The 14,386-nt window shown below is 45.1% G+C and overlaps 1 non-coding gene across 1 annotated transcript; it reads left to right on the forward strand.

Moving 5' to 3' along the window:
* The first annotated feature begins 13,610 nt into the window (after positions 1-13,610).
* Positions 13,611-13,664, forward strand: LOC123725301 (U7 small nuclear RNA). The gene has a single exon (XR_006757799.1). It is a non-coding gene; the product is annotated as a U7 small nuclear RNA (small nuclear RNA).
* Positions 13,665-14,386: the final 722 nt, after the last annotated feature.

Consider the following 14,386-nt stretch of genomic DNA (forward strand, 5'->3'; position numbering starts at 1 on the left):
CACTAACCGCTCAGCACTACTAACTGGCTAAACAGCATTAATCGCTCAGCACTACTAACTGGCTAAACAGCACTAGTCGCTCAGCACTACTAACTGGCTACACAGCACTAATCGCTCAGCACTACTAACTGGCTGCACAGCACTAATCGCTCAGCACTACTAACTGGCTACACAGCACTAATCGCTCAGTACTACTAACTGGCTACACGGCACTAATGGCTCAGCACTACTAACTGGCTGCACGGCACTAATCGCTCAACACTACTAACTGGCTACACGGCTCTAATCGCTCAGTCTACTAACTGGCTACACAGCACTAATCGCTCAGCACTACTAACTGGCTACACAGCACTATTCGCTCATCACTACTAACTGGCTACACAGCACTAATCGCTCAGCACTACTAAATGGCTACACAGCACTAATCGCTCAGCACTACTAACTGGCTACACAGCACTAATCGCTCAGCACTACTTACTGGCTAAACAGCACTAATTGCTCAGCACTACTAACTGGCAACACAGCACTAATCGCTCAGCACTACTAACTGGCTAAACAGCACTAATCGCTCAGCACTACTAACTAGCTGCACAGCACTAATCGCTCAGCACTACTAACTGGCTACACAGCACTAATCGCTCAGTACTTCTAACTGGCTACACGGCACTAATCGCTCAGCACTACTAACTGGCTGCACAGCACTAATCGCTCAGCACCACTAACTGGCTAAACGGCACTAATCGCTCAGCACTACTAACTGGCTGCAGAGCACTAATGGCTCAGCACTACTAACTGGCTAAACAGCACTAATCGCTCTGCACTACTAACTGGCAACACAGCACTAATCGCTCAGCACTACTAACTGGCTAAACAGCACTAATCGCTCAGCACTACTAACTGGCTGCACAGCACTAATCGCTCAGCACTACTAATTGGCTACACAGCACTAATCGCTCAGTACTTCTAACTGGCTACACGGCACTAATCGCTCAGCACTACTAACTGGCTGCACAGCACTAATCGCTCAGCACTACTAACTGGCTAAACGGCACTAATCGCTCAGCACTACTAACTGGCTACAGAGCACTAATGGCTCAGCACTACTAACTGGCTAAACAGCACTAATCGTTCTGCACTACTAACTTGCTAAACAGCACTAATCGCTCAGCACTACTAACTGGCTACACAGCACTAATCGCTCAGCACTACTAACTGGCTACACAGCACTAATCGCTCAGCACTATTAACTGGCTAAACAGCACTAATCGCTCAGCACTACTAACTGGCTAAACAGAACTAATAGCTCAGCACTACTAACTAGCTACACAGCACTAATCACTCAGCACTACTAACTGGCTGAACAGCACTAATCGCTCAGCACTACTAACTGGCTACACTGCACTAATCGCTCAGCACAACTAACTGGCTGCACAGCACTAATCGCTCAGCACTACTAACTGGCTACACAGCACTAATCGCTCAGCACTACTAACTGGCTATACAGCACTAGTCGCTCAGCAATACTAACTGGCTAAACAGCACTAATCGCTCAGAACTACGAACTGGCTACACAGCAATAATCACTCAGCACTACTAACTGGCTAAACAGCACTAATCGCTCAGCACTACTAACTGGCTACACAGCACTAATCGCTCAACACTACTAACTGGCTAAACAGCACTAATCGCTCAGCACTACTAACTGGCTGCACAGCACTAATTGCTCAGCACTACTAACTGGCTACACAGCTCTAATCGCTCAGTACTACTAACTGGCTACACGGCACTAATCGCTCAGCACTACTAACTGGCTGCACGGCACTAATCGCTCAACACTACTAACTGGCTAAACGGCACTAATCGCTCAGCACTACTAACTGCTAAACAGCACTAATCGCTCAGCACTACTAACTGGCTAAACAGCACTAATCCCTCAACACTGCTAACTGGCTACACAGCACTAATCGCTCAGCACTACTAATTGGCTAAACAGCACTAATCGCTCAGCACTACTAACTGTCTACACAGCACTAATCGCTCAGCACTACTAACTGTCTACACAGCACTAATCGCTCAGCACGACTAACTGGCTAAACAGCACTAATCGCTCAGCACTACTAACTGGCTAAACAGCACTAATTGCTCAGCACTACTAACTGGCTACAGAGCACTAATCGCTCAGCACTACTAACTGGCTAAACAGCACTAATCGCTCAGCACTACTAACTGGCTACACAGCACTAATCGCTCAGTCTACTAACTGGCAAAACAGCACTAATCGCTCAGCACTACTAACTGGCTAAACAGCACTAGTCACTCATTACTACTAACTGGCTAAACAGCACTAGTCGCTCAGCACTACTAACTGGCTACACAGCACTAATTGGTCAGCACTACTAACTGGCTACACAGCACTAATCGCTCAGCACTACTAACTGGCTAAACAGCACTAATCGCTCAGCACTACTAACTGGCTACATAGCACTAATCGCTCAGCACTACTAACTTTCTACACAGCACTAATCGCTGAGCACTACTAACTGGCTAAACAGCACTAATCGCTCAGCACTACTAACTTGCTAAACAGCACTAATCGCTCAGCACTACTAACTGGCTAAACAGCACTAATCGCTCAGCACTACTAACTGGCTGCACAGCACTAATCGCTCAGCACTACTAACTGGCTAAACATCACTAGTCGCTCAGCACCTCTAACTGGCTAAACAGCACTAATCGCTTAGCACTACAAACTGGCTACACAGCACTAATCGCTTAGCACTACAAACTGGCTACACAGCACTAATCGCTCAGCACTACTAACTGGCTACACAGCACTAATCGCTCAGCACTACTAACTGGCTAAACAGCACTAATCGCTCAGCACTTCTAACTGGCTACACAGCACTAATCGCTCAGCACTACTTACTGGCTAAACAGCTCTAATCGCTCAGCACTACTAACTGGCTAAACGGCACTAATCGCTCACCACTACTAACTGGCTACACAGCACTAGTCGCTCAGCACTACTAACTGGCTAAACAGCACTAGTCGCTCAGCACTACTAACTGGCTACACAGCACTAATCACTCAGCACTACTAACTGGCTACACAGCACTAATCGCTCAGCACTACTAACTGGCTAAACAGCACTAATCGCTCAGCACTAGTAACTGGCTAAACGGCACTAATCGCTCAGCACTACTAACTGGCTACACAGCACTAATCGCTCAGCACTACTAACTGGCTAAACAGCACTAATCGCTCAGCACTACTAACTGGTTACACAGCACTAATCGATCAGCACTACTAACTGGCTAAACAGCACTATTCGCGCAGCACTACTAACTGGCTAAACAGCACTAATCGCTCAGCACTACTAACTGGCTACTCCACAAAGTGGTAAACACAGGCATTCCCATGCCGTTCCGTCTTCAGAAAGTTGCAAGAAATACAAATCACTGATGCATTCTTTAATATTTACATGTAGGCTTTGGTTCATCACTCCAGAGAACGTGTTTCCACTGTTCCAGAATCCAATAACTGATAGCTTTACACCACTCCAGCCGATGCCTGGCATTGCGCATGGCGATCTTAGGCTTGTGTGTGGCTGCTCGGCCATGGAAACCCATTTCATGAAGATCTCCCGGCGAACAGTTCATGTGCTGACGTTGTTTCCAGTGGCAGTTTTTAACTCTGTAGTAAGTGTTGCAACTGAGGACAGACAATTTTTACGCTCTATGAGTTTCAGCACTTGGCGGTCCCATTCTGTGAGCTTGTGTGGCCTACCACTTTGTGGCTGCTTCTTTAGTTGTTAATCCTAGACGTTTCCACTTCACAATAACAGCACTTACAGTTGACCAGGTATGACCAAAATGGTCGCACTTTAGAGCCCTATCTGTTGTTGAATGCTTTTTTATGTGCGTGTGTGAGCACAAATGTGTTTTAAAAAAAAGAGTTTAGGAATTACCACCTGAGCAACTGGTTTAGCTACGTATTTTGGGATCCGTCAAAATTGACAATGGTTTGAAACAGTCTGAAGTAACAAGGGATACTGTACATACAAGGAAAACTGTTCATACCTGTTGATGACCCAAACCTGGAAAACCACAACACTTCCATAATTCAAGTTATAACTGATTCAAAGTTCTGAGTTAGAAGAAACTTTCTCTCTGAGACCTGCAAAGGGCACTGGGTTGACTTCGGGTTAATGACCACAAATACCTGGTATGGATCATTACCTTTACCTATTCTGTTGTCAGATCGTTGCAGATGAAGGAGAGACTACGAGGAGAGAGGCCAGTTTAGACTATTGGGATTCTGTCTGTGAATGTGCGGGGGGAGTGGGGAGCAGGATCGGGAAGTGAAAGGAAGGGGGAAGCCTTGGCTCCTCTCCTTAGGGCTTGATCAGCATAGCTCAGTGGTAATCACACACGAGCTGATTTAATTAACGAGCTGCGCAAACACACCCAGCCTGATTGAGCTGCCCTGGTAAAGAAAATAACAGGCAATCTGCGAGGACGCCTCTGACACTAACCTCCCAAAGCCCCCTCCACTACCACCACTATCACATCTTCCTGGACACAGGGGAAGACGTAACATTGTAAACAAAATTAGTATATGTTACATTTGGTATGGTATGTATTAATTTTGGGATATTCATAATCTATTTCATATAAGATATGTTGCGAATTATAATTTAATGCATTCAGTTGTGCAACAGACTAGGTATTCTCCCTTTCCTTAGCTAACATGCAAAGTAGCTAAAAGTAGTAAAGTTGCTAATTAGCAAAAATGCTAAAGTTGTCCATGATGCAATTCGAACATGCAACCAAAATATCCTTTGATTTGCTAGACGTTCGCTATATACGCGTACCCATCCACCCCGACCAACTAGCCCCATTTAGTTTTTGTCTTAATAAGTAACCTTCGGTCTAAAGGCCTTTGCAGACTGTACGTCAGATTCAGTCTTCTACAATTATTACGTCACACTTTGCGATTTCACCAAATCTTGATATCAACCTGGCCAGATTGTACGATTTGCATCAACCAAGATGGCAAAAATTTTACTTTCTGGGGGGGGGTTTATGTAACCATACCAAACGTAACATGTCATACTAATTTGAGTGTCCCACATTTTAATTTACTATGTTACGTCTCGATTATGAGACCAGCCTGATCCCATCCACCCAGCCGTGTGCGGGCAAGGACACATGTAGATACACAGACTGACCAGAAAGCGTAGTGGGCACACTTCTCATGTGCATGTGCAAGCACGATCACACGATCACACCTCCTACCCTCCTCTCTTTGGGACATCATTTTTCACTGCATACACAAGGCCTTTTCGCTGTGTCTTTCGTCATCCCCCCCGCATGCTCTTTGCTCTCTCTTTTTCTTGCCAGGTCACAAAGCCCTCGTCTCTCTAGTCAGCTCCAGAGACCATTCATCCCCCCCCACACACACACACACACACACACACACACACACACACACACACACACACACACACACACACACACACAGTAGTCTCCTGGAGAATCCCTCTGTGGGTTTGGTAGAGCGTGCCGTTCTGCTCTCTCCTCAACTCACCGAGGCAGTGGGGCTTTGCATTGAGAGGGCCGCTCTGTTTTCAATGACAGGTCTATCATCAGCCCTATACCCACGCTTCTCCCTCTGTTTCCAAATGTCTGTGTTTGTCTTTTTCACTCTCTATCTCAGTCTTTTTCTCTGTCTACATCTGCTCTTCTTCCTCTTTCTCTGCTTCTCACTCTCCCAATGTCTCTATCGACTCTTTTCCTCTGTCTGCCTCTATCCCTGCCTAAGTCATTCGCTTTGTCCTTTAGCCTCTCTCTGCTTCTCTTGTCTGTTTCTCTCTGGGTATCTGACAAGCCAGTTGGTTGCCACCCAGTGAGGTCACTCATGTTAACAGAGTAGATTATGTTTTCACACATGCACAGACCCACACACACTATGGAGGCATGTGTGCAGAGAAAAATAATGGTTCAGGTTAAACTCAGCCATCACCAACCTACCCTCCACCTCACACACGCACATACACTCCCTTGCTGCCTCCGATCTGCAAATGAAACCAGATGGACTCATTTATAGCCAATTAGCTCCAACGCTGTAAGTGGAGACTCACCTATGCAATTAAAGAGCTTTATTGAAACCTCCCAGCAGCTCCAACACTGCATTTCAATGTGAGAGCCCTCGATCTGCCAGTAACCATAGATCTAGGAACAGATTACCCAAACCCCCAGTCCTAACTTTAGCCATATTGGCTGGTGAAAAATAATCTGATCCTGTATCTGTGCAGTTAGGGCACCTTCTATCTATACTCCCTCATCCACTGGGACCATACCCACCCAAAAAAACACATGCTCACTAGTATGCACACATAAGCACACACATACTGTATGCACACTACATAAACACCACTAGGGCTGTCACATACATGCACACGTGCCTACCTGTGCCAAAAATGTTTTAGGTGCGCTTGATTTACCCTCCTTAGCGCATGGCGGGTAGGTGGGCAGGGTGTGTACTTTTTGGGCGACTCCATTAGTTGCGCTGAGCAAACTATACCAAGTATTTTTTTTAAAAACATACTTTTCTGACACACATGCAAACAAGCACGCATGCACACACACAAGTTCACCGTGGGCCAGATGATAACTTGATAACACCTCAGCATTGTTAGTCACTGAAACCTCACATTGCTCAGGGCTACTTTATGTGAAGGAGATATTGGTCAAGATGTTGCAAAGGACTATTTTGAAAGTCACATCACTTACTTTGGACTGACTCTTCTCATGACATCACTGTGATTGTAATGTTATTGAGATACCATGGTTATGTTGGCCCAACTGGGAGACAGACAGAGATTAGGGATGTAATTTACATTTTGGTCATTTAGCAGAGGCTCTTATCCAGAGCAACTTACAGTAGTGAGTGCATACATTTCATGGTCCCCCAACCCTGGGGAATAGAGAGACGAATGACGTTTATGTGCACTGTGAAAACATTGCTAAAGAATGTTGGTTTGAATTCCAAGCAGCCATAGAACAAAGACAAGGAGTCACTTTACAGTCAAACCCAACATCCCCTGGAACATCCCGGAAATGTTTTGGAAACGTTGCTGGAACACAAGGAAACGTTGGGAAATGTTAGAACGGAGGGAATTCTCTCTGGAAGAAAAAAACTGGACAAATATGAGGATAGAGGAATAAAATCATGGCTGCGTTCCAAATGGCAACCTATTCTCTACATAATGTATTACTTTTGACCAGAGCCCTATGGGCCCTGGTCAAAAGTAGTCCACTATATAGGGGATAGGGTGCCATTTGGAATGCACTTTATCTCTCTAACCGACAACAAATGTTGTGGGAAATAATACCATCAAGCCAGGGGAGGGATTTTTGCCCAGTGCAACAGACAGAGGGCCATGTTTCAACACATCTCACATCAGCTTTACACCTGCGTTATTGAGTGCAGGGCAAATGGCATAAAGCTGAGAACATGTGTCGTAAATCCTTCAGGGACGCTTTAGAAGTCCCCCGAGGAAGGTTTCTTGGAGTTTTCTTTTCCCCCTCTCTCCTTCCTACTTGGGACGTGGCCAGGTGTGTGTGTGGGGGGGTAGGAAAGAAGAAAGAGAAAGACAGAGGCATATGGAGAAAGACAGAGACAGAGGGAGTGTGTGTGAGGGGGAGTGAGAGACAGAGACAGATGTGACCCTAAACATACAGGCTTGGGGAGGGGCAAGGGACAGACCGAGAGAGAGAGAGAGAAAGAGAGAAGTGCGGGAGAGAGAAAAAGAGAGAGCATACCCACATGAAAAATTACTACAGTTTACTATATAATAATACAGTACATTCGGAAAGTATTCAGACGCGTTCACTTTTCCCACATTTTATTGCATTACAGCCTAATTCTGAAATGGATTACATTGTTTTCCCCCCCTCATCAATCTACACACTATACCCCATAATGAAAAGCAAAATGCGTTTAATTTTGTGTGCAAATTTATAAAAATGTAAAACTTAAATATCACATTTACATAAGTATTCAAACCTTTTACTCAGTACTTTGTTGAGGCACCTTTGGCAGCGATCCCACCTGCGGGACACACTATTCAACAGCCAGTGAAATAGCAGAGGGACAAATTCAAAACAACAAAAATCTCATAATTAAAATTTCTCACACAAGTATTATACACCATTTTAAAGATACGACGCTCGTTAATCCAACCACATTGTCCAATTTCAAAAAGGCTTTACGGCAAAAGCATAACATTAGATTATGTTAGGACAGCGCCTAAACAAGAAAAACCACACAGCCATTTTCCAAGCAAGGAGAGGCATCACAAAAACCAGAAATACAGCTAAAATGAATCACTAACCTTTGACAATCTTCATCAGATGACACTCCCAGGACTCAATGTTACACAATGCATGTATGTTTTGTTCAATAAAGTTCATATTTATATCCAAAAACCCCATTTTACATTGGCGCGTGATGTTCAGAAAATGTATTGCCTCCAAATCTTCCGGTGAATGAGCACATCAATTTACAAAAATACTCATCATAAACGTTGATAAACTTTACAATAGTTATTGAAAGAATTATAGATACACTACTCCTTAATGCAACCGCTGTGTCAGATTTCAAAATAGCTTTACGGCGAAAGCACATTTTTCAATATTCTGAGTACAGAGCTCAGCCATCAAAGCAAGCTATACAGTTACCCGCCAAGTTCTGGAGTCAAAAAAAGTCAGAAATAGTATTATAAATCTTCACTTACCTTTGCTGATCTTTGTCGGAATGCACTCCCAGGACTCCCACTTCCACAAGAAATGTTAGTTTTGTTCGATAAACTCCATATTTATGTCCAAATACCTCATTGTTGTTCGCGCGTTCAGTCGAGTTATCCAAATGCGCCATGCTCGCGCATTTTGTTGAGACGAAAAGTCCAAAAAGTTATACTACAGTTTGTAGAAACATGTCAAACGATGCATAGCATCAATCTTTAGGATTTTTTTTATCATACATCTTCGATAATATTCCAACCGGACAAATCCTTTGTCTTCAGAAAGAAAAAAGAAAGCACCTCTCGCTGACGACCACACGCATGAATGATCTTATGGCACTCAGCCAGACACCTGGTTGAAATGACTGTCATTCCCTTCCAGGTCACAGTAGAAGCCTGTAACAATGTTCTAAAGACTGCTGACATCTAGTGGAAGCCTTAGGAACTGCAAAATTACCCCTAAGTCACTGTTGTTTGAATAGGGAATCAATTGAAAAAACTACAAGCCTCAGATTTTCAACTTCCTGGTTGGATTTATCTCAGGGTTTTGCCTGCCATATGAGTTCTGTTATACTCACAGACATCATTCAAACAGTTATAGAAACTTCAGAGTGTTTTCTATCCAAATCGACTAATAATATGCATATCCTACCTTCTGAGCCTGAGTAGCAGGCAGTTTAATTTGGGCACGCCTTTCATCCAGACATGAAAATACTGCCCCTACCCCAAAGAAGTTTTAAGCTATGTCAGGTTGGATGCGGAGTGTTGCTGCACAGCTATTTTCAGGTCTCTTCAGAGATGTTCGATCGGGTTAAAGTCCGTTGTCTTGGCTGTGTGCTTAGGGTCGTTGTCCTGTTGGAAGGTGAACCTTCGCCCCAGTCTGAGGTCCTGAGCGCTCTGGAGCAGGTTTTCCTCAAGGATCTCTCTGTACTTTGCTCCGTTCATCTTTCCCTCGATCCTGACTAGTCTCCCAGTCCCTGCCACTGATAACATCCCCACAGCATGATGCTGTCACCACCATGCTTCACCGTAGGGATGGTATTGACCAGGTTGGCTTGGTTGTCTCCAGACGTGACGCTTGGCATTCAGGCCAAATAGTTCCATCTTGGTTTCGTCAGACCAGAGATTATTGTTTCTCATGGTCTGAGAGTCCTTTAGGTCCCTTTTGGCAAACTCCAAGCGGGGTGTCATGTGCCTTTTACTGAGGAGTGGCTTCCGTCTGGCCCCTCTACCATAAATGCCTGATTGTTAGAGTGCTGCAGAGATGGCTGTCCTTCTGGAAGGTTCTCCCATCTCCATAGAGAAACTCTGGATCTCTGTCAGAGTGACCAACGGGTTCTTGGTCACCTCCCCACCAAGGCCCTTCTCCCTCGATTGCTCAGTTTGGCTGGACGGCTAGCTCTAGGAAGAGTCTTGGTGGTTACAAACTTCTTCCATTTAAGAATGATGGAGGCCACAGTGTTTTTGGAGACCTTTAATGCTGCAGAAATGTTTTGGTATCCTTCCCCAGATCTGTGCCTCGACACAATCCTGTCCCGGAGCTCTACGGACCATTCCTTTGACCTCATGGCTTGGTTTTTGCTCTGACATGCACTGTCAACTGTGGGACGTTATATAGACAGCTGTGTGCCTTTCCAAATCATGTCCAATCAATTGAATTTACCACAGGTGGACTCCAATTAAGTTGTAGAAACAGCTCAAGGATGATTAATGGAAACAGGATGCACCTGAGCTCAATTTCGAGTCTCATAGCAAAGGGTCTGAATAGTGTAAATAAGGTATTTATTTTAATACATTTTCAAACATTTCTAAAAACCTGTTTTCGCTTTGTCATTATGGGGTATTGTGTGTAGATTGATGAGAAAAAAAAGTATTTACTCAATTTTAGAACAAGGCTGTAACATAACAAAATGTGGAAAATGGGAAGGGGTCTGAATTCTTTCAGAGTGCACTGTATATTATCCACAATCACCCAGAGGCAGCGCTCCTAGTAGCCGGGGACTGTAATGCAGGGAAACTTAAATCAGTTTAACAACATTTCTATCAGCATGTTAAATGTGCAACCAGAGGGAAAAGAACTCTGGACGACCTATACTCCACACACAGAGACGCATACAAAGCTCTCTCTCGACCTCCATTTGGCAAATCTGACCATAATGCCATCCTCCTGATTCCTGCTTACAAGCTAAAATTAAAGCAGGATGCACCAGTGACTAGATCAATAAAAAAGTGATCAGATGAAGCAGATGCTAAGCTACAGGACTGTTTTGGTAGCACAGACTGGAATATGTTCCGGGATTCCTCCAATGGCATTGAGGAGTACACCACATCTGTCATTGGCTTCATCAACAAGTGCATCGATGACGTCATCCTCACAGTGACTGTACGTACATACCAGAACCCATGGATTACAGGCAGCATCCGCACTGAGCTAAAGGCTAGAGCTGCCGCTTTCAAGGAGCAGGACTCTAACCCGGAAGCTTATACGAAATCCTGCTATGCCCTCCGACAAACCATCAAACAGGCAAAGCGTCAATACAAGACGAAGATCGCGTCGTATTACACCGGCTCTGACACTTGTCGGATGTGGCAGGGCCTGCAAACCATTACGGACCACAAAGTGAAGCACAGCCAAGAGCTGCCCAGTGACACGAGCCTACCAGACGAGCTTCGAGGCAAATAACACTGAAACATGCATGAGAGCACCAGCTGTACCGGACAACTGTGTGATCACGCTCTCCGCAGCCAATGTGAGTAAGACAGGTCAACATTCACAAGGACGCAGAGCCAGACGGATTACCAGGACGTATACTGCGAGCATGCGCTGACCAACTAGCAAGTGTCTTCACTGACATTTTCAACCTCTCCCTGTCCGAGTCTGTAATACCAACATGTTTCAAGCAGACCACCATAGTGCCAGTGCCCAAGAACACTAAGGTAACCTGCCTAAATGACTATCGACCCGTAGCATTCACGTCTGTAGCCATGAAGTGCTTTGAAAGGCTGGTCAAGGCTCACATCAACACCATCATCCCAGAAACCCTAGACCCACTCCAATTTGCATACTGCCCTAACAGATCCACAGATGAGGCAGTCTTTATTGCACTGCCCTTTCCCACCTGGACAAAAGGAACACCTATGTGAGAATTCTATTCATTGACTACAGCTCAGCATTCAACACCATAGTGCCCTCAATGCTCATCAATAAGCTAAGGACCCTGGGACTAAACACCTCCCCCAGGTGGTAAGGGTAGGTAACAACACATCCGCCACGCTGATCCTCAACACAGGGGCCCCACAGGGGTGCGTGCTCAGCCCCTCCTGTACTCCCTGTTCACTCATGACTGCACGGCCAGACACAAGTCCAACACCATCATTAAATTTGCAGATGAAACGACAGTGGTAGGCCTGATCACCGACAACAACAAGACAGCCTATAGGGAGGAGGTCAAAAACCTGGCCGTGTGGTGCCAGGACAACAACCTCTCCCTCAACATGATCAAGGCAAAGGAGATGATTGTGGACTACAGGAAAAAGAGGACCAAGCACGCCCCCATTCTCATCGACAGGGCTGCAGTGGAGCAGGTTGAGAGCTTCAAGTTCCTTGGTGTCCACATCACCAACAAACTAACATGGTCCAAGCACACTATGACAGTCATGAAGAGGGCACGACAAAACCTATTCCCCCTCAGGAGACTGAAAAGATTTGGCACGGGTCCTCAGATCCTCAAAAGGATCCACAGCTGCACCATCGAGAGCATCCTGACTGGTTGCATCACTGCCTGGTATGGCAACTGCTCGGCCTCCGACTGCAAGGCACTACAGAGGGTAGTGCGAACGGCCCAGTACATCACTGGGGCCAAGATTCCTGCCATCCAGGACCTCTATACCAGGCGGTGACATAGGAAGGCCCTGAAAATTGTCAAAGACTCCAGCCACCCTAGTCATAGACTGTTCTCTCTGCTACCGCATGGCAAGCGGTACCGGAGCGCCAAGTCTAGGTCCAAGAGGCTTCTAAACAGCTTCTACCCCCAAGCCATAAGACTCCTGAACATCTAGTCAAATGGCTACCCAGACTATTTGCATTGCCCCCCTCCCCTCTCCACACCACTGCCACTCTCTGTTGTCATCTATGCAAAGTCACTTTAATTAACTCTTCCTACATGTACACACTACCTCAACTAACCGGTGCCCACACACACTGACTCTGTACCGGCACCCCCCTGTATATATTGTTCTTTTTTACTGCTGCTCTTTAATTACTTGTTACTTTTATCTCTTATTCTTCTCTGTATTTTTTGAAACTGCACTGTTGGTTAGGGGCTCGTAAGTAAGAATTTCACTGTAAGGTCTACACCTGTTGTATTTGGCGCATGCGACTAATACGATTTGATTTGATGTCCTTGTTCAGCCACAACTCTGTGAAACATAGGATATTACAGTTCTTCAGGTCTAGTTGATAGGATAGTTTCGAACGGAACTCATCCAGTTTGTTTTCCAGTGATTGTACATCCTCCAATAGAACATAGGGTAGAGGCGGTCTATTTACTCACCGACGTAGTTTCGTCAGGTTACCTGCATGTCGGCCTTTCTTACACTGCCTTTTTCTTTTCTGTGTCTGGGGGATTAGGGTCTGGTCTGGGTTAAGCAGTATGTCCTTCCACTCTGACTCGTTGTGCCACCCATCGGTGAGAAACGAACATGCCAAGTGTAGACCATATGTTGTCTTCCCTACAGGTTATAGAAAAGAGCAGAATCTCTAAACTATCCGTTCAGACCCCAGTCCTGTCTACCTACAGGTATGGACATTTGCTGTTTTAGTATTTGTCCAGTAGGTTTCCTCAAGGAGAAAGCCCCCACTTATATGTCAAAGATAATAAAACAAAAACATTAACATTTACATTAATGTCCACAAAAAACACTACAGAAATATCTATAGTATTTACAACAACAACAAAAATACTACAGTATTTAAACTACAGTAAACTGTAAATACTACAGTAGACTACGGTCAGGTCCACAACACTACAGTAAAGTCTGCAAAAACACTACAGTGAATACTATAGTATGTGGCTGGTACTGGATTGTTGCAGGAAATCTGGGGATTATGTGTGCAGTGAGCTGCATGAGAGGGCCGTGGCGGCCTGACTTGTGTGTGGCCTCTGAGGACGTGTGTTGTGTGTGTGTGTGTGTCCTCTTGAGGTAAAGTCAGTTAGCCGTAGAGTATATACTACATTTGGACACTGTCAGCTGTCTGTAATAAGATGGCCATGAGGGTCAACCGTGTGTGTGTCTGTCTGACTGTGTGTTCAGCCCTGGACAAATTGAGATTGAGCTGGGTGTCAATGCAGTGTTATGGTTTCATTTCTGCTGTATTGTAATCAGAGCCACATCTTCACAGATTAAGATATATTTTGTTCCCTCTCCATACGTCTCATTTGAGAGGGCCCACTGTCCTTCTATTCCACCAAAAAACACGCTCTCCCACCCATATGACTTGTCCTTCCCTCTCTGCTATCCTGGAAAATGGATTGGTCACACTGTCAATAAAGCCAATCTATCAGCACCAAATTTGATGTT

The sequence above is a fragment of the Salmo salar genome, chromosome 11 (genome assembly GCF_965601325.2).
Source record: "Salmo salar chromosome 11, fSalSal1, whole genome shotgun sequence".
Taxonomy (NCBI): Eukaryota; Metazoa; Chordata; class Actinopteri; order Salmoniformes; family Salmonidae; genus Salmo; species Salmo salar.